Genomic DNA, 24376 nt, shown 5'->3' on the forward strand with positions numbered 1-24376 from the left:
CCGCACGAGTCTGTGTCACACAGCAAAGTCACTTGTTTTTATTAATCAGCGAGACAGGATATTTGACATTTAATGCATTTTTGATTGGAAAAAAAGCATATTCTTTAAAAAACAGAGAGCAAAAACTTAATTAGGCCCTGATGATTTAGAGATGTGGTGCAATATGTATGACACCTCTTGAAAAGCTTTCAAATGCATCTCTCATATAATTCACAAAAGCTTATGTCCCACTACGATTCATTTTATGGTTCTCTGCAAAATCAACGATGTTCCTCGGCTGCAGCAGTAAATTTCTGGTAATGGTGTCCAGAGCATCTGTCAGCTTGTCTGATGAAATGAACCCTTCATTGGTGTGGCAAAACAAGCATTACTTTTCCCACTGCAGGAACTACTTGTTCAATCTTATTTATGAGTAATACAAGGGAAGTGGATGCCTCCTGCCCAGTGCCGCAGTGTGCGAAAGAGGATGTGGTTTAATCTTCACTTCCATCTTTAATGAGATCTGATGCAGGATGAAGCAGCATTGCTAAAATACAATGCAGGCCCTGGGAGCTGCACACAGTAACGCAATCGATGCCGTGTGATAAAGTGATATACACTAACCATTAGGACTGTAACAAATTATTTTTTGTGGTTAGCTGTGTCAGTCCCTCAGACAAAGCCGTGAAAGGGAGAGAGAGAAAGTGGAATCAGACCACAGACAGGAGAGGTGGAAACTCAAGAGCAATGCAAGTAGTGCAGGATTAACCTCTGCATGCACCCCGCACTTAAATGAAATGGATCGGCCCAAATTCACTGCCCTCTGGCCAGTGTTCCCTGTTGTGTTAGCATGACTGTTACATGGGGCAAGTGTTTGTGTAGAGTGGAGTCATGTGAAAGCGGACTCGGAAAGATACACTCTCGATTGTTAGGATTGCATATTTTTGGACATTTTTATTTATTTTATTTTTTTTAAATCTTACACTGAATAAAAACATTCTACAACCTCAGTGGACATACAGTATGTACAAGTTACAAAGTCTGGCCTCTTTCTCTTTAGCCTTTGAGGTATAAAAGCATACTCTTCAAGCTCTGTGGGCTGCTGAGGGAGCACTGATACCCTGTCAATACCTCTCTTTGGCGCTCCTCCCCCCTCCTCGCTCAAAGAGAGGGAGCATTCATTCTTCAATTTGGCCCTAATCAAGTTTGAATCGAGTTAACAGCTGTATGTCAATCTTTTCTAGAACTCCGGTTGCAGATATGTAATCTCCAGCGGTGTCTCCGGGGCATATTTAACTCATACATAAATACAGGGATTGTCTCCTGCAAATATATAATGTGTCACTGCTGGCCAGACAGCAGGTATTGGTTACAGCCACACAGTCTAGACAGGCAGCATACTAGCTTTGAGAAAAACGATATGTATTTATGTATTTTTCTCTTTTAGGCCGACATTTTGCAACAGAAATATGGAGGAAATAAAGAATTGACTCTAATAAGGTTTTAAAACAAACACACGTATTATCCTCTTACACACATAAGGAGCTAATAGACGTGCTCTCCCTGCAAAACCCTTGCATGCAGTTGTCTCGAGCATAGCAATGGCTATGCTCGAATGTGAGGGCCGATGCTCCGTATGGGAGGCTTATTAAGCAGAAGGCTACATTCAAGCTAGCAGCCCAGAGGACAAGAAATGAGAGAAAAAAAAAAAAAAAAAGGAGGAGTCCCATTGTGGGAGTCCATTGGCCCGCAGTGTCTCCTGCTCGACTAATGTAATCTATGATCTCTCCCATCCCAATTAAAAGATGAAATGGCCTCAGAACAGCTGTAAAGGGAGGCCTCACAGGAGTGCACTAACCGCTGTTAATGTCAGAAGTCTCATTTAAAGAGCAGCATCTGTTTAGGCTCCACGCAAGGCCTCATGCCTCCGAGCCTGCTAACAGCAGATACAACCCTGCCCATCTGGAACGTTGTAGCAACACTCTGTCCCCGACTTAGAAAACCAACTGACACTCGTATTGTTTCGCTCAAGTCAGGAGACACCTTTGACTTTAAATGTTTATTAAACTTTGTTTGAGGTCAGGAAGACTATTTATTAGGTTACATTTTATCGATTTCCTCATTAAATGTTCCTCATTGAAATGTGTGTCATAAACTTAGTATCAAACTAGAATTGGAAAAGCTTAACTCCAAAACCACAGGAGGTGCAAAAGGCTCGGTAAACATCAATATCTGTTCTCAAAACATTAAATCAAAGTGCTGTTATTCGGCAGCAATAATAAACATGTCTGGCTTGAGGCATTTTATTGTCCAAATCACATTGCAGGCTGATTGAATTAGATGATTACAGTATTTTGAGAGCTTTGATTGGTAATAACATAGGGTATGGTGTATATAATATATTGACTATCAGATGTAAATAATACGTGCTGAAGTTGTAAAACAGCTAAAGTGCGACACTTAAACGAAAACTGATGAAATGTGCAGGAATCACCAAAAGAAAAAGCCCAAGTTAACAGTGTGTATGGGTGCGTGTGTGATTCCCAAAGCTATCAAAATGAACCCAGCTATGATTTGATTTCACTTGTTTAACTTCTCAGAACTGGTAGCCTGTAGCTTCCTTTAGATCTCTCTTCTGCCGATCCAACAGGAACACTCCACTGTTCGTTCTGATTCAAGGAACAGGAAACAGCAGTGCATGCAGCCAGGAAATGGGCTGCCAAGTGAGAGAACAGGAGGTCCAGTAAAAAATGAAATGACAGTTATTTGTTTAGGAAGACAGCGGAAGGATGTTCACTTCAGCAAATCTGATCAGATAATTCCATAGCTCAGTGGCTTGTAACGGAAGTATGCCCATGCGTGTTCATCACTCCTGTCAAAAGCAGCTGTAAACACTGATTATGTCATGTCTCGATGAGGTCATTTTCTAATCAAGTATCCAGCAACATTGCCTTTGTGTGTATGTTAAAGGCCCAGTGTGTAGGATATAGAGGGGTATACTGGCAGGGAGGGGCCATAATAATAATAAGTATGTTTTCTTTAGTCTTATTAATCATAATCACCTAAACATACAGAATTGTTATGTTTTCGTCACCTTAAGTCTAGTTCACATTACACGATTTTCACCCTGAGACTATCGTAATCTTTTGAGTGTTCATACCTGGCAACGTGTGTTTCTGTCAGCGGGAGTCTCGCCAACTGCATTACGACCTGTTTGTGCACACCACAAGATTTCTCCACCAAACCCAAGGCAACAGAGCCCCAGATAACGCGGTGACATCACCAAACACAACACACTCCCCGTGATCCTGTGGACACCGCCATTGTTGTTGTTGCTTGCCGGCCGGCAGTGTTGCCAGATCTTGGGAGAGAAACAAGCAACCAGGGCTATGGAAAAAAGCCCAAAAGAAGCGACTGCAGTCCGACATAAAAAAATTAATAAGCAGACCTGGCAAGTGGCAACCCTGCGGCTTGTCCTCCTCACATTTCTTCCGTCCTCCTGCGCGCTGACATGGACGTATCCCGCCTCTCATTGGCTGATGCTCTTTGTCAGAAGTATCAGACTTCTCCAGTTTTTTAGCATGCCAGATATCCAGTCCCAGTCACAGACGAGGGGGCGACTTGCTCGTAGGCTTGTTCATATATGAGGACTCGTCGTGCCAGACTATCTGCCGACTCACCTTCAACCCCAGGTGCCTCTCAAGATCCTCTGCGATGTCAAAATTGCGGTGAAAATCGTCTAATGTGAACTAGGCTTTAGAGTGAGCTGTTCATATTGGCATAAGGGTGTAGGTCCTCGTCCATAAAGATTGACACATTGCACTGCCAAGTTTCTACAATAGAAACAAACCAAACACTGGCTCCAGATTGGGCCATTCGCGTTTTCATGTCGGCTACCAAAGTTAGCAGCCCCTCTACGATGAGCAGTTTCAGAGAAGCAGATTTAATGTGAAACTGCTTTATTCACTGTTTTTACCGGTATAAATCACCAGGTCCATTTGTTTTGGAGAGGGAAACACATCTGCAGATAATTTGGCCCGTGGTGAAAACCTCCTGACCTTCTGGATCTTAAGTTATTAGAGAAAAAAAAGGTGAGCACTCATTGGGCTACCAGCATGTCTCTGACAAGCCAAACAGCACTGGAGAAACACTAACCTGTAACATGAAACTGCTTTATTCAGTGTTAATCACAGGATCCGTTTGTTTTGGAGAGGAAGAGACCTCTGCCGATATTTCCGGTCCTGGTAAAAACCACCTGAACAATGACCACTAAAGGAATAATAACTCAGAGAACTTTCACCTGGTTGCAATCTGCAATCCTCACCGCTAGACGCCACTACATCCAACTAAATCTTACACACTAGACCTTTCATGTACATATATTACAATACTGCTGTTATAGAAGACTCCATGGAGGTCTTTATTCATGGGCAATAAAAAATATTTCCTCACGCACTTTAGATCTGGTAATATATTGAGGGGCTTGATAGAGTTGCTGATCAATACCAATGACAAATGATTGCTTTTTCAGCTGCAGAGACTATTGGCTTTTTAAAACACACTTTCCAGCCCTTACTCTGTTTTGGCACAAACACTGCCTGCAAATTATACTTTCAAGACACTCCCAATTCCCCATCTACCTCCCAAAAACTCCTTCCCATAAACACTTCCAACTACTCTTTGATGGAGTGTGGTGCTAGGAGTTAGCGTCTGGTGTCCCAACACACACAATCTAAACACAACTGAGAACACAACATGTTCTCAAGCCAAAAGAGGGCAAATGATACAGCATTACTATTGCAGTATTTTGGATTGTGATATATTACCTGTTCGCTAGACTCTCCTAGGATCTGTTCTCTAATTAGCTAAAATACTAGTCTATACTTGTGACTTTCTTTGTGCCAACTCAAGCCTACTTTAAAGCTACTGTAAATCGTAATCCAAACTGGTGTATTCTCTTAGCTGAGATGGCAGATTTGTAGTAGGGGAAAAAGCTGTGCCATGGGCTTTAATTGACACAATAGGCACAGACATCCACTGAGAACTTGCTGAAATGTTTGCATTGACACCACAGCCTCCAATAGGTTAGCAATTTCATATGATTGGTTGCACTTCTGCATGTGGATTTGGCTGCATTCTTTCCATCTGACTGTTTTATATCATTTCCACCTTGGGTAGACTGAACATCTGTTACAACAAGATGAATCTATTTCAGTCGACTTGAAAAGAAATCCATCCGCTATCAGCTCCTTAACTGCACAAGTATCTAGCAAGTCTGTTATTTTTTTCACACTGTGCAGTTCAAGATTGCTATGCATGCTAAACTTAACCACGGTTAATTTTCTTCACAGGTGCCTGTACTTCAAGTAAGTGGGTAAAGATGATTATCGAATATATGGGCCTGATTTATCATGGCTGCACACATGCACCGACTCATCAAAAAAACAATAGCAGGAAGCAGCTGGTCAGCATGCATACTCAGCAGCTTTCAGGTAGCCCAGATTAGGAAAGAAGTATTGGTAATCAAGTTTATCATGTACACAAAGGTGCAATTTCCATATGTTTGGGCTAGATTCATGGCCTACATATAAAACTGCAAAAGACCCCAAATGCAGCATTTACAATACATATTGTGTGCAATGTAACAAACAATACACTCAATCACTATAGAGGTGGAAGGAGTGAAAGAGTTGGGTGCAACATTAGAGACACGTCAATGTTGTTGCAACTTGTCCTGGTCCCTTAGATACAGTAGGGGTGTAAGGAAATATCAATAGACTTGAGTATCACAATATTATATTTAGTGATACTGTATCAATTCTAAAAAACCCTGTGTTGATTTTTACCTAATAACCAGGAGAAAAACAACATTAATAACATTGTCTGTTTAATTGATTTGGAAAAACTCCGTTCAGGAAGATATCAATGAGAAAGAGGGAAGAAATCCTTTATTCCCCCCTCTGTCATCTTACTGAACAAGTAACTTTATTAAATATAAGTCGCTGTTACTATTTTTAGGATTTTCATCCCAACTGTTTGGCCCACTTATTTATTATTTAATGTTTTTAATCTCATGTATTTTCACCCATAGCAGAGGATGTTTTTTAAGTGTATACATGTATGTGAAGTTTTTGAGTGTATGTGAAGCCAAAGACAATTTTCCACTTGATTGGAAAATAAAGACTGAATTTACATGCAAAGCCTCATGGCAGTGGTTCAATTTGTGGTGTGTTTCAATCCCCGAACGCTAGATAGCAGTGCTATAATCTATTGTAAGACATTTGACTTTTCCTCTCCAGCGTAACAACATATCGCTGGCGTTAACACAAAGAACACAGGCCTAGGAAACAGGCAGTCATTAAGACTGCACCGCTAGCTCCTATAATTTTTTTTTTTTTTTAGAATCTCTACATATCGTCTTGCTTTCAATATCGCAATATATTACAATATATTGTAATATATAACCCCTGTATCATGATATGTATCATACTGCCAGATTCTTGCCAATACACAGCCCTAATATACAGTTATGTGATGCCTGAAATATGGCAACAAATTTCCTCTAACATGCAGTGTCTGAAATGTATTGTTATTAATATATGCCATTATTTTATTAATCACTTACTCTCCATACCTCCATACCTCTTTAGACTCAATACTTGACATCTCATAGCTTTCCAACATGGGGGCAAGGTATCACATACTGTGTGAGGAGAAGGGAAGTAACTTGTAGCTTCTCGGAAATGGGTGCAGCTGACACCGAGTCAATAATTATAGTCTGTAGAAAAATGAGAATCCTGAACACCAGCAGATCATTATCTCTCGACTAAACATTTTCTGAGATTGGTGAAACTGTGCTCATTAACAGTGGTAATAATTGAATAACTATTTACATGTAAACAAGGACCCTGTTGAGTTGGTATGATCACAGATGTACTCTGAATAGATAATTCCTGATTGTTGATGGTTTACAGGCTGGCGACATGACTCCAACACATTTGGCAGAGAATCAAGGGTCATATGTGATTACCATGGAAAGATCACGCCTCTGCACAGCATTTTACAGTTTCTAATGATCTCTATCTTGCCCTAGGCAGGGCACAGGTTAACAGTATACATTACTTTCCCACCACCCAACGGACAGAAAACAGCCTTAAAACACCCATGTGATGCAGTGTTTCTACATTTATGCAAGGCAGTTTAGCAAAGGATAAGGTTGTGTCATTACTAGTTTTAAAGAGTAACTAAATCCACTTATTCGAGTCTGTTAATTGTGTGTACAGTCACTATATTACACCATCAACTGACCTTGGTTCCAGTCTGTAATATTCATGACAACAGAAGCTATTTCACTTTTCTAGAGAAAATCCAGTAACTTTGTCCTCTAGACCATCAAAAATCTGCAAATACCTGTGGTGTTCTCTGGTGCACCATTCTCCCACACAACAATACCAATATTCCTACTAGGGATAGTTCAATTAATTCTGGATGACTGCCAAATAATATATAGAGGTGTGCTCAAGCTAAATCTGGAAAATATGTTGCTCTTTAACTAGACTGTAGGTGATCAAATCAATCAATCAGATAGGTGTCAAAATCAAAAACAACTGAAGTCATGGCACTTTGATATGTTTTAATGCCTTGAGTTCAGCTTGTGAGATGTCTGATGCCTTCTGCTAATAATGCCTTTCCTAATTAAGGACTGCACAAGCCATCAGTGTCCATGTTTACCCTTCTCTGTGGAACATAATCTCCAGCAAGCTGTGTCATCTTTCAAGTCCTACTTGAGTATTTTTGGCAGAACAAGCTCAATTATTTCTTCCGAGATTAATTGCCTCAGAATTTTTTGACAAAGTGGGGCAACACTGGAGGTATTTTCACTCTCTTTTTTGCTCCCCTTGTCTGGCTGCATCGGGTTCAATTTTTGAAATACACACTTGCTCGAGGTCTATTTGGAGATGGAGCCGGGTTTGTGCTTGAAAGCGTCAGAGTAAAATCCAGCACATAAATAGTTTTCCATTACAAGCACAGAAGTAACAGGGGCAAGAGAGGAGCCTGCCATTACTCCACTCAGTGAGGGAAACTTAACTACTGCATCCTGTTATTGGCCTTCTATGGGATTCTGTTCTATAAATTTTGGAAATTGGGCCTTACCAGATCCTCAGTGCAACGCAGGAGGAAAATTGAGTGTAGCGTGATTGTTTATTTAATGTCACGTCTTTATTGTAGAAAGACAGATCGGTGGTTACTCTGGCAATAGGAAACCGCTACACAGTTTTGAATAAACAGTCCACGGCAGCTTTCTGTATGCAGAAGGACATATTTGTTATTTGTTATGGCAAATTTTGGTGACGCAAAATCCATCAACTTTGTTGTATCAGCAATAGTGTTGCTGTTGTTAGCAATATGTCTATATGCAGATGGTTCCATTTAGATGGAAGGGATACCATGGAGCCAACATTTCCCATTCAGTGATAAACATATCAGCTCTTGCATAAACAGTCGGAGTTGCACTAGGTTTCCTTTTCCCTCAGATGAATGGAGCATTGATGGACACACTATGTGATGTGGCACAACACTGTGATAGCAAATTGTAATATAATACAATACAGTGTGCGTTTCAGTTGTGTTTGTGCAAAAGATCTACACGAATTTAAAAAATGTCTTACATGGCACAATTATATAAGCTGTTTCAAAAACCATATACATTATGATAATACATCAGACTATATTACTACCTCACTAGAGTCTCTCATGATTAAAAGGAATGAAATATAAATATTTCATACTTCATAAATCAATATTAGGCTGCATGATTGGCTAATTTCCTGTCTGTTGACAATGCACTTGCCACATCTCAAGCACTTTTTTTTTTAAATATGCCATTGATTTTTCCAAATGCCCAGCTAATTACTAAATAACTTCTGCTATATTCTTTGATTATTTGTGTGGCTAACAGCTCTGCACTCCCTCACCCGCGTACTTCATGTCCTTGTTTCTCAAATGATTGCATTACATAAATAATGCTTTAGGCCAGATTGTGAATTAGTACAACAGGACGTTTGTTCCACCTCCAATATGAGCGGGCTATTTACAGCTCGGCTCACTGTAGGTGTGCCACCTTCACTGTTGAACAGATGTGAAAATGTGACATGAAAACTACTGTTGCTAATAACCACAGCACTGAAATAAAAGAGACTGGAACCAACAGATATTGTACAACAGTATATATGCAGGACTTAATTCCACACAAGTTTTACCTGCCAGAACAATGCAGAGGAAAGACCTCGTCTCGTGACCACTCTCCGTTGAACTATTCAGAGTATCACTTTGCAAAGTGCCTAAATCTGCTAACTGAATTCAAGAGAAGCAGCTCTAAACTCTGAGGAGCTATTGTGTGTTCTGTACTGCACTTTTCTTTTTTGCTCTCATTTGGATAGCAACATGCTCCCCACTGACCCCACCTCTCTTAGTAAAGGAAGAGAAGGGATTCCGAAAAACACTCTGGTAGAGGAAGCGAATGTGAATGTGCAGGTTCTGGATGGCTTAATCTCACACTAAACAGGCAAGTGTAGAAGGACACCATGCCTGGCTGCAGCCCTAATTGTCCTGAAAGAACATCTATGTGTTGCTGTTAAATCCAATTTCTATTTCGCATTAATGCCCTCTGAGAGCTACTGCCTTTCTGCTGTGGAGAACTTTATAGCCACATCCAGAACAGACCAAGAGCGTGTGAGAGATTGTGTTTGTTTTTTCTGGCCAAACATTACATTTGAATTTTCCATCAGTCTAAATCTCTTGGTAATAATTATTATCCTGCAACCTGATGCGTTGTGCATATAAGAGATTGTATTTTTCCCCAGAAACATTTAAAATAAATATCCTGCATAAATTGAGACGAAACCTTTCTTCATGAAGATTGAAGTAAACTCTACTGTATAACAGTAGGGAATTGTACAATTTTCTACTGCCTTTAATTTCAAAGAAAAAAATTAACAATAGTGTTCATGTATCCTGTCTTGTGTTTTAATTCTAAATAGACCTGACATTGATTTTTAACAGTACACAACTTAAAGTCATATGAAATGGAAGATAGAGATATTTAGCTTTTGTACTTTGACATATTTCCCAGTGAAACTGAATAGTAGAGTTGTGTACAGTTACAAGAAGGATATGAATCAAATCTTTCGCGTTTGACTGAACTCTTACTGCACTGTTGGCTCCTCACACTTCGCTGTTACATCAGGAGGACAAGGGAGAGATGAATAAAATAGACCTCAACCACGCTGTTTAGAAAACGAAAAAACAACACAAAAAGATTTTTATGTATGGATATCCAGACACAGATATCTTCCTATCTCTGTCCATATTGCCCTGTTAGCTACAACAACCCACAAACGACCAGTGTGGCTAGCTAGTCACCCAAGTCTCATTTGATTGGATGAATTTTTGTAAACGTCTGAGTGCAGGATAAGTCATCAAACATTTGAAACCATTTTACCTGGTTTTACAGAAAAAGACAGGGATTTTGATGTAAAAAATACTCTGATATAGATTTTTTGACATTTGTTTGGCATATAACGAGAGACGATTAATTAACAACGGGACATAGGATTAAAACTGGGAAATATATATTTTTCATTTCATAGGGACCACTTGAATCCTTATTTTAAACACGTACAAGATATAACTATAAAGGTTTTCATTCCCTCTTAATAATGGTGCTGCTACAGTAGTAGATGTAGGCAATTGTGTGGGACACATGCATGGGCTGTCTCATCACCATGTTTTATGGCTCTTTGCTCAAGAGGATTAAAAACTCCTTAAGATGCTGGTATTAGAGTTTTACAGTCCAACAGGCAAAGACTTAATGCTATTGGAAATGGTGACCGTTCCTAAAAAGAGCAACAGGGACTTCATAGGGGGCTAAAGACGGGGCAGGACTGAGCCTCAGCTAATGATGCTACGCAAGCGCAAGTGTCCGCGGGGACAAAAAGGAGAAGTCCTGATGGCTGACTGAGCGAGAGTTAGACTCTGAAAAAGGGGGATTAAACCCTTGATTCAGGGAAATTCAACTTTGAGGGCTGAGGTGAAAAGAGTTAGAATAGTCACCCATGCCTGCTCCAACCCTGCTTTGTCCTTAGAGACAATAGGCTTAGCTACTCTGATCCACAGCTCTCTGGTTCTGATCACAACCCATCACTAATGCACTACCACTGCACTTAAGACAGCAATTTACTGATTGCCATCAATTTCAGATGTTGAGACAGCGCCTTGAGTCGTCCATTTTGCAGAGATTTGTTATGATGTGATTGCTGTGGGGGTCTCCACTTTAAAGTGCAGACGGATTCACACAGATGGGAGAAAAAACGCATACAGTAAGATGAAGTGAGGAGGGAAATAAATGAAGGTGGCTGAGGCCATTCCGTGTGGGGAATGAAGAGATATTGCACCACATTCCAACTGCTTCGGCTGCTGATTTAAATGAAACGCTCGGCTTAAACGCTCTATCTGGCATGGAGCCTCATGCAAATCTTCAAGCTGCCCTCTGACCTGCAGACAATTGTGGGGCAGTACTTAGAGAGCGCTCCCAGAGATCCTCCCCTGGACTCCAATTAAGGGGGCTTCACATTACTACAGACAACAGGCTAAGTAGGGGCCAAAGCATCTTAAGCTGCACTGCATGTGCTGCACAGCCTGCTGGTGCCACGGCGAATACAGTCAGAGAGGTGATTAAGTATTGCAAAATGAGCCTTCTGAAAGTGGTGTTACTTGAATCACCTCACTAGTACCACAACCAGGGGAAGCATAGATAAAAGGAATAGTAATGGAATAATCAAAGAAGCCAGGGAGAACATTGTTTATTAGACGTGTGGTTGTTTGAGTACATATGCAGCACATTATACTTCAAAGATTACAGCCAGGGAGCCAATAAGTAAACGTGTATCTTTGGGAGTTTTTTTTCCAGAGAGTGCTATCTTAACTGACCACTTTTCCATAAGAGGTGTAACGTTTGGCAGGTGCTCTGCATTCTAATAAAAAAGGATGCAGCAGTTACGATAAAATGCAGCCTGTTCTACACATAATCCTGAGGCACAGTGAGAAACATGCTGTATAGTGTATGCACAAGCAATAAAGCTGTACCACTACAATGATAAAGGACTGCATTTGCCCCTTGTAGTGAATACAAGCCAGGGCACCTACAAATTAAGGTTTCTGAGAAATAATGTGTGAACTGAGGAAAGAAAAAAGCTTAGTAGTTGCCACATGAGGAAAAGTCCCAGCTGTTATTAGCCGAACAGTATCAACAGCACATTACCCCTTACATTCAACTTTGGCACCAACACAGACACTTTGAGTCCAATTGCACTTTACTTTTTCCATTCAGTTTGACAACACCTGCATGCTATAGGCTTATTGGAATTACTATCTTTGCCCAAAAGTATAAATTAAAATCCATTTCAACAAGAAATTACCATATGAGGCCAGCAGGGTCGATACCGATGCAGCACCAGAGGTAGTGGAGTTGCTTATTGCATTTCTCTATACATCGCCTTGTGAAGTAGACAGTTGTGAAGTAGTCACTTAAATAAAGGGAACACTTAATTTGAAAGGTCACAGGTGTTTTATCAGACGACGAGGGCTGCTTGCTCTGTCGCTGAGAAAATGCTCTGAGAGGAACTGCAAATGTGAGGGGCCGTATGAAAGATGGGCAGTGACAGCACGGCTACATACAGCAAGAAATGCATAAAGATTTCACTTAAAGCTTGCCAAAGCACTTATCACCTGTCACTTTGACCGAGCATCTGCTTGCCAATCCATTTGAGTGCTCAGGTAGCTTGTCTTTTTTTCTCCCCCATCTCATCAGAGATGCATTGAAATTCAATCACTTGCATGGAATCAATGGGTTTGAGGAGAATTACCTGAGCAGATTAGAGATGGAGGCAGCTGGAGAGAGCTATCGTTTGATCATTCAAGCTTTTCCTGCTCTGTTTGTTTTCCCAGCACTTTAGCTAAATTAGTAATTACAGTCACACAGCCAATCTCACCATGGCCACCACGAAGCCAAAGACACACCTGCAGAAGCGCCACAAACAAACAGCTAGTTTAGTGGTGCACAAACTCCGACAAGCTAATGAGAGAAACGGTCTCTTTTGCAATTTCCATGTGAAACCTGGTGGAATTAAAGCGGAGAACCAACACAATCAAAAGTGTTAAATTGGAAAGATTGTTGAACACTAAATGGTCCATCAGCATAGTTAGGCTGTATATCTCAGAACACATCATGCAAAATCAGTCTCTTATAGCAAAAGACATCACATTTTAAACTAATTCAGTGCATTTGAAAGCAACAGCGGAAGCATTAGGCCTGGGGTTTGTCTTTCAACATCATTAAAAAAACAAAGTTTAAAACAACTTCATATTACAGCACAGAAAACTTTTCAATGAGACCTTTAATCAGCATTTTATTAGCTGATATGGAGGAAATGGTAGCCTGATTAATAACTCTTAGCAGTGCAGGATGCAGAATGTCGACAAACTGGCCATGCAAACAGTTAGTGGGTTTGCTTGAAAGAGGGTAAAACAGAAGGATCCAGATGCAGGCTTACTTTAACCCATGTAGCCATTTTCAGACATGGAATTTGCAGCACAGCTGGATGTTACAGTGCTGCAGCGTTTACGATATGCTTGGAATCTACCATGCGAGAGGAAGCTCTAAAGCCCTCTTCTGATCTCACTGTAGTGGTGGGAATGATGGAGGGCAGCAGCGAGTTGGAAAAGAATCATATCAAAGAGTGTCCTCAGTTCTCTCACCATAGATAGTGCACACAGTGATGGATTTGAAAACTTATTTTGCAGTTGAGCTGTTTATCTGCATGATGAGCGATCAAAGTCAACACTGCAGGAGACATCCACACCAATGTGTTTTTGTTTTTAAAACGTGTAACCTTTGCCACACTTACAGCTAGCATCCGCCCTACTCTGGTGCTTTGAACCCCTAAAACTGAAAGTTCTGACCCTGTTTTAGTTTGAAAACTCCAGGATTGCATTTTATTCTGGATGGGCAGAAATAGAGACATAAGAAAATGATGATGCAAGCACCCACGTTTGCCTCCTGATTGAGTCTCATCAGTCACAACTTATCCTTTGTGAATTTATCACAGCTCTATCATGTGACCCTTTTCCAGAGGAAAACAAATGACATCAGCCTTGACTACTGGTGATTAAGTCAACATGGATAAGGAATTACAGGTGTTGCTGACTGTGTTGTCTATGCTAGCAGCTGTTGTGTAGTTAAATTCTGTATTTTATGATGCTACTACTGCCTACATGCACAGGAGGCAAGCTATCATTGGAGCCATTTACATTAATACCTGTCTTCAGCTGCAATATCAGCCCGCAGAGTGGACAGTCTGCTTCCTGATGACACCACACGCCCAGTGTACGTGAACAGTCAGTGATATGCGTTTTCAGGCATTTGATCTAAAATTGTGCTAAGACCCTTGTGTGGACAGAGATCATTTTCATTTTAGAGTGGATGTAGTCTATAAGCAACCAGTTACATCCCCCAACACATTTCCTTATCAATCATTCATCAGTTATTTCATTTATATACTGCTCAAGCATCGGTCATGGCTCTAGGTGAGTTCCTACATTGGCTCACATACTGCATGTAAAGAGCTAAAAGCAGCTGGCATGAACACAAGTTAAAAATGTCGGGGGACTTGGATTAATGAGAGAGGGTTTTTTTTTCTTTTTTGCCCTGTGACACAAAAGGAAAAATCCTTAATTGAAACACATTTTTTAAAAACTCACCTGATGCGAGAAGAACTTCAAATTGGCTCATTTGAATTATTTCATGGTTTATTAAACTGATTTTATTTCCAAATGATAACAAATGAGAACTTTTTCATTGTGCTGTGGCAGGAAAGCAAAATAGCCCTTTTAACACCTCACTTATAGTGCATGTATTCGACCTTATGACATACTGTAGCAGCCTTTCTGTTAATGTGACTGCACTCAATTCAGTGTTGAAGTAAAAGGTCCTCGCAAGTCATAGTGCCAGTATGACTGACTCAAAATCTTTTTTAAACACACAGCCAGCACATTGTAAAGAAGCATTAAATTGTACTGTGTCTGCAAAGTTACAAGGGTTTGCATGTCATACATTATTTTTAGTTGTCCATATCTGCAAGGGTCCGAAGACCAGAATGTGATCACAAAAACCGCACTTGTAGAGTGAATATGTATGTGCACGCTTGACTGATGCATGCATGATTCCCAAAATAGTATATATGAAACCAAGTGTGCGTCTGCTATCTGTGTCTATGTCCGTTTTGGGGTTATCAGGGTCTTTACAGCTAAAGTGAACTCCCCTGACAGGTTCTGTGTCTCAGCTAACACCTCTTTAGGGAGCTCAGGAGAAACCCAGACTGCTGTGTGTTTCAATATGACTGAGCGAGCCCACCAGCAATGAGTAAATATATGAGCCAGTGGGGCTCTAAATTTACAGTGTGACGTGTTTCATATTCCATAAGGTGCCATTCAAATGACCAAAGAAATCCTGTCTTAGAGTAAAGTAGCCACATTTCTAAGCAAACAGCTTGGCAATTGCTCACTGGGTGAAACATAAACACGACTGGCTTTCGCTTCTCTTTCTCTCACAACAGAGCCGAGCATCTTATTGGTCTCCAGACAGCAATCAAAAGCACAACGATATCTCAAAGATAGCTTGGTACTGTTAGACTGTGCTACAAGGCTTTGATGCGTTTTACACCCTGTCTCAAGAATATTGCGAAACCATGTGCTTTTCCTCGACCAGCTGGGCCTTCTGAGGCTGCACCTCCACGCTGTTTGGGGTGACTCAGCGCAGTCACCGTGGAAACATGACTGAATGAACAAAGGCAGAGAGTTTGTTAAACATGGAGGGGGCAAGGTCAGCTGGCCATGTGATGTGGGTGGTAGCAGCAGCAATTGGAGGCAGAGGTAGAAGGGCAAAGGGGGTCGCATGAAACTAATCAAAGAACTTCTTTGACTTGATAACCTTGTGTTGCTGCGACTGAATTTGAGCTGGGGAGCTTTTGCAGGAAAACTTTTCTTTTGTTGTAGTTAACTGACATCACGGGCAGAACACCTAGCAAGACCTTATGTGGCGTAAACTGATGCTTGACACTTGTATCCCCACAGTCATACACAAGTCTCACACTGACAAAAACAGACATAAAGAGTGGCTCAGGTAAACTGACGGCTGGATATGTGAGAAGCCTCAAATGCCTGTCAGGCTGTGTGAAAAATCACACACTGAGTCTCTATGGAGGACTCCATGTCACTGCATTCAGAAGAACCAGGCAGGAGTTCAACAGCCTTAGCCCCAATTATAAGCCAGCAGATGACTGCACATCATACAGAGCGCTGTTACATTACAGTAAGGGGAAAAATGAATACTCTTCTATTACTTCTGACACATTCAGCTTCAGATCTGACGACTGATGTGACTGATCCCCGCTGACAGATCTGGTGACAGAAAAGAACTGTTTCTCTCTATGCTTGCACGTCTGCAAGAATAAGAAATCTCCTGCTGGCACAGCAAACAATAGTGAAAGCCTTCTAACTATGCAACTGTAACTCACTTATGCCAGGCATTAATTACTAACTCAATATAGTCTGAGATCACATTGGCGTTTTAACAAGAGAGTAAAAAGGAGACATGCAGTCATATTCACACAGAATCAATTTTAACAATAGATCAGGAGATCAGTAATGGGCTGTTGAGTCTGTACAGCTTACTCGGAAGTGAGTATGCTCTTGTGGATAAACAGAGAGGAGGAAAGAGAGGCTTTCTCCAGGGAAAGCTAGATAATTCCCAATTGAGCCCATCGGCTCCCACCCACATGCACATACACACACACACAAACACAGAAGAGACAAGACCGTGAATATTCATTAGGAGGATACTGAACTCTAATTAAGCAAGGTGGAAGGAACACAAGCAGGTGTGGGTTGCACCTGGTTTTTCAAAACCATTGCTTCTCCACATTGGGATGAGAACACTCTTCCTTTCTGCAGTTGTGACGTCACTTTCGGCACACATCCCTAACCACTAACCAACCTCGTCACCCTGCGTTCATCTGCTCCTCCTACTGCACCTCTGAGGCGCCGGTGCAGGCGTGAAATTTGGCAGGCTAGGAAGCCATCCGCACAAGAGAACAGACGGCAATCCACACCAGGTGAAGACAGTCTTTCCTGCTTGACTGGCAGATACATTCCTGTCGGATGGCTCCAACTCTTCAGCTCAGACAGACAGAAATGTATAAGGCAGAGTAACAGGGCCATATGTAAAAACACAGCTGTTTTTTTTCCCTCCTTGAGAATGAAAGACATAGCCAGTCCTCTGATATTTCACTCCAGTGCTCTTCAGAATCAGCTTCAGAAGCTGAAACATTTAGCTACTGTGTTCTGGCAGCAGGAGACACTGCTGGAGTTAGACTTCATTCCACATTATACACAGCTGTTAATGCACTCAAACGTAAAAGTCCAATGTCATTTTTACAAGAAGTGTCCTGGAAACACACAATGCAGCTTCTATAAGTCTGACTCCATCTTGGGGCATCACCTGTTGCTATGAAGTCAAATCAAAGTCTGTCCATGTGTCACCATGTGTGTGTGTGTGTGTGTGTGTGTGTGTGTGTGTGTGTGTGTTTGTGCTGGACTGTGAGTTAGTGAGAGCATGTGTTTTATCAGTTGCTGGCGCTTGTTTGAACGGAGCCGTGATGAAAGCCTAGACAAACACAAGGGAATGTCAACCAAGGACTAAAGTCAACACACAGAGCCTCGACGCTGCCAGGGACCCCTTGTGAGAGAGGCATGCCCTCCGACACCGCACCGGACTGTCTCTCCACACCGCTCCTCTCAAACCGACCTCCACCGGCAAGACAGAAATATACTCGACACATATACTCAACACAGGGACTACTATGCTCTCTGATACGGTATAAAGATATGTGAGGAGAATGTGGATTATGAGACAGAGAAAAGGAGGAAGACAGAGAGAGGAGACAAAAAACAAGCTCATAAAGAAACACCGCTAGGCAGGTTTTTTTTTCCTTTTCCAAGCAGTGGAGAGTCAGCTCAGCATACAGGATTAAAGATGGTAGGGGGTAAACACTGTCCAAACACACCACTGAAGTGCAACTAGAATATGTCCATTTCCATACTCTGCTGGTATGAAAGAAAAAGCACAATTAAAAATCTCCCTTCCGTTTAAAACGACCAACTGATGCAGAGAAAATATTCAAGGGAAGCTCATGGTACTTGCTTTGAATATATTGTTGGGATTATGGTCTCGTATTTTTGGTCTGGTAATGTACTGTGAAGGCAGCGGAAGGGCAAACGGTAAAGTAGGCTGGGCAAACATCGAGCCCTATTCAAGTCAGTGCTGAAGCTTCACTTTTATTTTTTCTTTGTCCGTTTTTGTGTGGGAAGCCAGTAGAGTGGGCCTGAATCCCTATTGACTCAATGTGCTGAGACGTTTTCCCTTCTACCAATGCTAAAGTAGGCATGAGCGCTAATCCTTAGGGGTTAAATGGAGCCTCCTCTGGGGTTTCCCTATCCTGAGAGAGCTGGGGGCGGTTGCTTCCGCAGCGCGCACCCAGAACTTTAATGTATTTGGCAGAATTTTGGCTCAACTTTTACAAACTCGATGCAAAGGAATTCCTGCTCAAAACTCAGTAATGCAACACTGAATCAGTGTTAAAGCAATCCATATGGGGACGTGTCTGCTTAAATTCAAGGCTTCCCATGGCAGATACTCAGGTGACAGGCATGAATAAGAGACATGCTGCTGATGATGATAATGATGATGAAATTTTAATGATCACAGTGGGGAAATTAGGTCACTGGAGCAGCAGAGAGGAAGTTATAGATAAAATAGAGAATGTACAGAGAATTAAATGCAAAACAATTCACAAGCACAATAAAAAAAATAGCTGAAGCACTGCTGAGGATAAAAAAATGTAGCATCTGTGTTGCTGGTTAGAAGCTATAAAACAGTCAAAAAATATGGCAAAAACATGTTTGCAGCTGTTTATATTATCAGTTACAGCATATGAAAGAATATAAAACATTGTGCAGCAGAGCCGTAGCCCATGCAAAAATGCTTTACAAGCTGCGCATGTGATTATAAAAAAAAGAAGAAGAAATGTGGATTGTAAACTGCTTAAATAGGTATAGAAAAAATAGCTTTTGCAAATGATACAGTCACAGTGATGAATGATTCCAAATAGGGAATGCTGGCATTTTCCACATTAATAGTGACCTTTACAAAGAGAAGAATGCTTTGCTCACAGCCTATTGCAATGTTATGCAGAAACTTGATGCAAGCAGCTACGGTTCAATCAACAGGACTGTTCACCAGTAACACCCGCCACAGAAAGGGACCATTTCCATTTCAAATCGCAGCCATTTTCACACCGACACTGAGACAGCATCAGCAGCTGCCAAAGTCTGGCAGCTTTTGCCCCCAGTGTTTTTTCCTATTGCTGCGTATAAATTCACATCTTTGTTATTGCCTGTTTGATTGATGTCAGTTACAATGCCACTACTTCTATTTACCCAACACATCTTCCCATCTCCTCTAACGGCGGTTTGCTGGTTGACTTCCTCTACCTTTTACTGGCTGTCTTTGATGGGTCAACTTAAAGGAGTTCTTACTGGCCTGTGAAATGTCACAGCTTTGTCTTTATTGTTCGTTTGTGAAATTGGAGCATGGAAAGGTATATTTTCAAGCTATGATCTGTGAGAAGAAAGGAAATACTGCTGGGCCCAGTGCCCCAAGAAATTCTACTTCTGAAATACTGAAAATTTTCAATATAATTCTGTATTCAAGAACAATAAAAAAATTCTTAAAAGGTGATTACTGCTAAATGATACATATGGACAGAAAAAATCTATAGCCATATAGCAAGCACACTTTTTGCACAGTTTAACTTTCCTTTATTCTGAGACAGACTACCCACTAAGCTGTTTACAAGGTTAATGAATAGCCTTGTAATGAATGACGAATATTCCACTTGTATTCCTGTTTACACGCCCTAACATGTCGTTTATCATGTCAAAATATGGAAAGTGGAATGGCTGATGATTGTGCTCAGAATTTTTGTGCACCTTCCACCAGTGGCGGACTTGTCTGACGGCGTGGACACAGCCTCCCTCTTTCATTCCTTCATCCACCCTCTAGAAAAGGTCAACGTTGCAGTGTTTGTGTATGTCCATAAATCTGTTCATATCCAAGTCTTTCCGAGCATTTTTAATGTAAGTGGGTTTCGTCTTCCGACCAGAAATGTTTGCTTTTCCTTTGGGCATGAACCTCTATGCCGGCCTTGCCAACTGTTAGTGACTTGGTTTGTGTACAGTGTATCCATGACTAAGTCATATCAACACAGAATATGCTGTTTACGTGACACATATCAAATTGAGAGTATTATCATATTCTGAACAATAGTGGAATATTAGTGTGCATGTACCCAATGGCACTCACAGAAACTGAAACTGATTTAATGCACATGTAGATGAAGAGCATGTCAATGTCCAAGATGAATGTAAACATTCCCAACACACTCAAATCCTCCCACCCCTCATCCCTATCACTGCCAATGTAATGCACACCACCACACACACACCTCTCCCTGCAGAAGGTTAACCTCAGAAACACCCCAGCAACAGAGTGGGATAAAGAGGGTCTACTCCAGTTACTCCAGTTTTACCTAAAACATGTCATTCACAACTCCACCACAAGCACCTTGCACTCCTGCGTTAATGGGTGGGCGGGCAGTCTACGAACACTTCTTTCAGGAAAGTCATAAATGTCCCCTTGACTCAACCGCCGCTTTTATTTCCCCATCATCACTTTCTATAGGCTTCCTTTGAACGTGGCTCCTGGCTGCACAAGAATAAGACATCTGATATCCAAGTCACTCAGGCTGAGTGCTGAAGAACTGGTGTCAGACGCTGAGGTGCACACACCTTCTCCTTGTTGGGGTGGTTGGAGGTGTCACCTGAAAACACCTTCTGGTGGAGTTTAATACCAATTAAGTGGCTCCGGTTCCCAAAGACGCTTCCCACCACGACAATGACAAAATGTTAACATAACTCTACCCGTCTTCAACAGATAACACTATAATGATGCAAACTGATTTATATCGCGCTTGACAACCATATGCAAGTGTGGAACTGGATAATGAGAATGTATTTTAAGCAACTGATTGAAGCGTAAGCTCAGAGTTGAGAGCACTGTTGTTACCAAGTTTGCTCTACAGCGCATGATCATATAAAAATCTGTTTTGCTTTTGTACTTTTCTAGCAGTTATTTATTGTATTCAGCAGTGGAAAAAAACGAAGTTGAGAAATCATAAAAAAGGGTAATTTTTAGATATGACTCATGAGAGTAAACAAAGTCATCCAGATCACAGAGAAAACAAAGTCAGAGTTAGTGTTTGGCACAGATAAGTAAACACTTTGATCATCATGATGGCAGCTCTGTGTGACGAGACATCCCTTCTTTCATACTCCCCCTTCTCTTAACCCAAAACGCTGTTGCCTAAGAGCCGTACTTCCTGTATTTGTTCCAATCAACAGGGCCATTACAGTCCTAGAGGTCTTCTACAATCTATCTTATCTTATCTGGAGCAGCAAAAACTTGGTTTGTTCCACTAGATAACATTAGCCCTGACTTCCTCTCCTTACAGCTCTAAACCCTGACTGACCCTTTCATAAGATACTCAAACTCCTAATCTCAAAGGACCAAGGCACTAAATTCACCCATGTGATGCTGAGTTCAGGAATCAGAAAGCTGTGTGTTTGTCTTTAAGGCTCTGTCGACGCTTACACAAGCATATAGAGTCCATTGTAAAGATAAATGCTACCATTTAACTAAGGCTAGAGAAAAAAATGCTAAATTGGCTAATTACTGATTTAGTGCAGGAATAGTAAAGCAGTTACAAAGCAAGAGAGAAGGGCTTCAATTAGCTGCATTAGAGTTGTATGCTGGACTGTGAAAACACTGTATGGTAATTCTATCTTTTATCTCTTTTATTGTGCTGATTAGTGCAGTGGGGAGGGGGAGGGGGCCTATCTAATCTGATCACAGAGCATTGTGTTTGGGGTCATTAACCTATGGGAGGTTCTGAGGTTGACAAGTCAGCGCCTACCCCCCTCTACCTTTTTTTATGGAACTTGCTCATCCCTGAGTTCCTCTGTCTCTGCAGAAAACACAACAGAAACAACCAAAGAAAACAAAAGACGAGGGGAAAAACAGGCGACGGGGCTATTTGCATGGCTTGTCATTCTTCCACAAACACAAGGCCCAAATGACTACTGGCCCCTGGACTTGCCTAAGCAGCAGGATGTCGGCCCCTTTCGTCTCAGTTGTTGTTGGCTCTTGTCTTTTTCTGGGCCGCATCCCAGTCCCAAGAGATGAAGGGGGTCAGCCTATCTCTCAACATCTGGGATCTGCATCAGAAAAGGCTAGTACCTTACTGCATGGCCTAATGGCAATCATGCCCGTCTGCTTTATGCAACTGACATCTGCATTCATAGGCATAAAAAGATCCAACAAGCCCCATCAGTCAGAGCTTTCTCCTGCCAACCATTTTGGGCAATTCATGAAGCCTGCATTTACATCTCTACAAACCCACACTAATGAAATCCAACATCTGTCTACATATTTACCCATTCACTGATTTATATATTTTTCCATAAACCCTCTGTCTATCCCTGTCACACACATTACACCCTCTGCAAATCAAAAATGTGAATTTTCGAGCATAACCAACAGCACCTCTCATCCACAAATCCTAGTTAAACTGTTGTGATGCTGAAAAGCTGCCTGTCAGGATGGCAGAGCGGAGATGAAAGGCCCACAGCAAAGATCTCTGCTGATTGCCTGTAGAGGATGAATATGCAAATAAAGCAGAAGGTAAATGAAAAACAAAGCGGGGGTTTTGGCAGCAGCCTTTTTACATGTTCCCCTTTATTTGGCATTGGTTAAGAACACGGAAAGTCTATCAATAATGAATTCCAGTCAGAGCAGGGAAGGAGACATGAAGAGAAATCAGTCTCCATTTTTCCCTTGTGAGCCCCTGAGCAGTTTTGGGGCCTATTGTATTTCACACAAGCTTTTCAGTGAACAAACGCTAAGCTTAAGTGACAGATAAACGGAAAATTGAGGGAGATAGAATAATATCCATAACACCTAGCTTACATTGCAACAATCAGACTGGGTCTGCATGTTTTGGCAGACAGTCCAGAAAGTAGGGCAACACAGCCTGCCAACTGCAAGCCCTATCTATTGACCACAGCAAGAGCAAAAAAGTAAATCAATTATCTGGTCGAATGTCTGTCATGAGAGACAAAACCTGGGATCGGGACAGTCTGACATAGAACAAGACCAAGTGCACACTCAACAGTTGTTTCATTGCCACCAGAGCCAAAAAGCACTTTAGACAGCACTTAGCAAAATCAAGTGGCTTAATATATTTAGTTATCTTTGCAAACACACACAACAGAGTAGGAAACAACCTGTCTGTTGTCCAAACACAGTGAAACTAGCCAGACAGACTAGAGTGCATCCTTGGGAAAAGGAGAGCACCCATCCCCTTCAACAAAAGATGAGCAGGGCAACAGATTTTCCCTGGTCTTGAGATAACAGAAACCCAAAACCCTCGTCCTCCAGTGGGGCTCTTTGTACGTCTGAGAGAGGGTCAATCAGCAGCCGCTGACAGATGTGTCTGCAGTCGATTTAGGAGAGGAAGGCACGGTGAGGTCAGGCATAGGTTTCTCTGCTCTGTCCCCCTGGAGGGAAGACAAGGATCAAGTCAGGATGTCCGAGACTGACCTTTTCTCACCTCGCAGCCTTTGGCATACAACACCTGGATGATGATAACATAGTTAAGCTCATTAACAAACTAGCGAAACATTAAGCCGCAGTGGAAACTCTGCAACACAATGGAAATTTATTTCATACAGATTTGCCTCCAAGTGAACGACATACGGGCAGACCATTTATATTTGTCTAGAAATCCCATTGTGTTTCGAACAAAAGTGAGAGCCACTCCAGCTGGAAAGCAAACAAATCTGAAAAACTCCACTGGAGGTCTAAGTAGTTTTGGCAGATGCTCCAAGCTTAAGTGTCTGTTCAATTAGGCACTCCAGTTAAGATGGCAATCATGGTTTAACCGTGTGCCGATGTGTTGAGGCTGGAGCTGGAACACGCTCTGTCCTGGCAAATAGCTGGGCATGAGATGTCAGCGGTGGTCAGGCACTTAGACAGTCACTCTTGTGTAGTGCGCACCATCCTAATGAGACAATAACAATTGCCAGGAGTGGAGGTCCACATCAGCTC

At 41.6% G+C, this 24376-nt stretch overlaps 1 protein-coding gene across 3 annotated transcripts in view; it reads right to left on the reverse strand.

The window, feature by feature from the left end:
- Nucleotides 1–24376, reverse strand: part of macrod2 (mono-ADP ribosylhydrolase 2) — a 473134-nt gene that overhangs the window by 340706 nt on the left and 108052 nt on the right. The window lies entirely within an intron of this gene.

Source organism: Epinephelus lanceolatus, chromosome 17 (genome assembly GCF_041903045.1).
Source record: "Epinephelus lanceolatus isolate andai-2023 chromosome 17, ASM4190304v1, whole genome shotgun sequence".
Lineage (NCBI taxonomy): Eukaryota > Metazoa > Chordata > Actinopteri > Perciformes > Serranidae > Epinephelus > Epinephelus lanceolatus.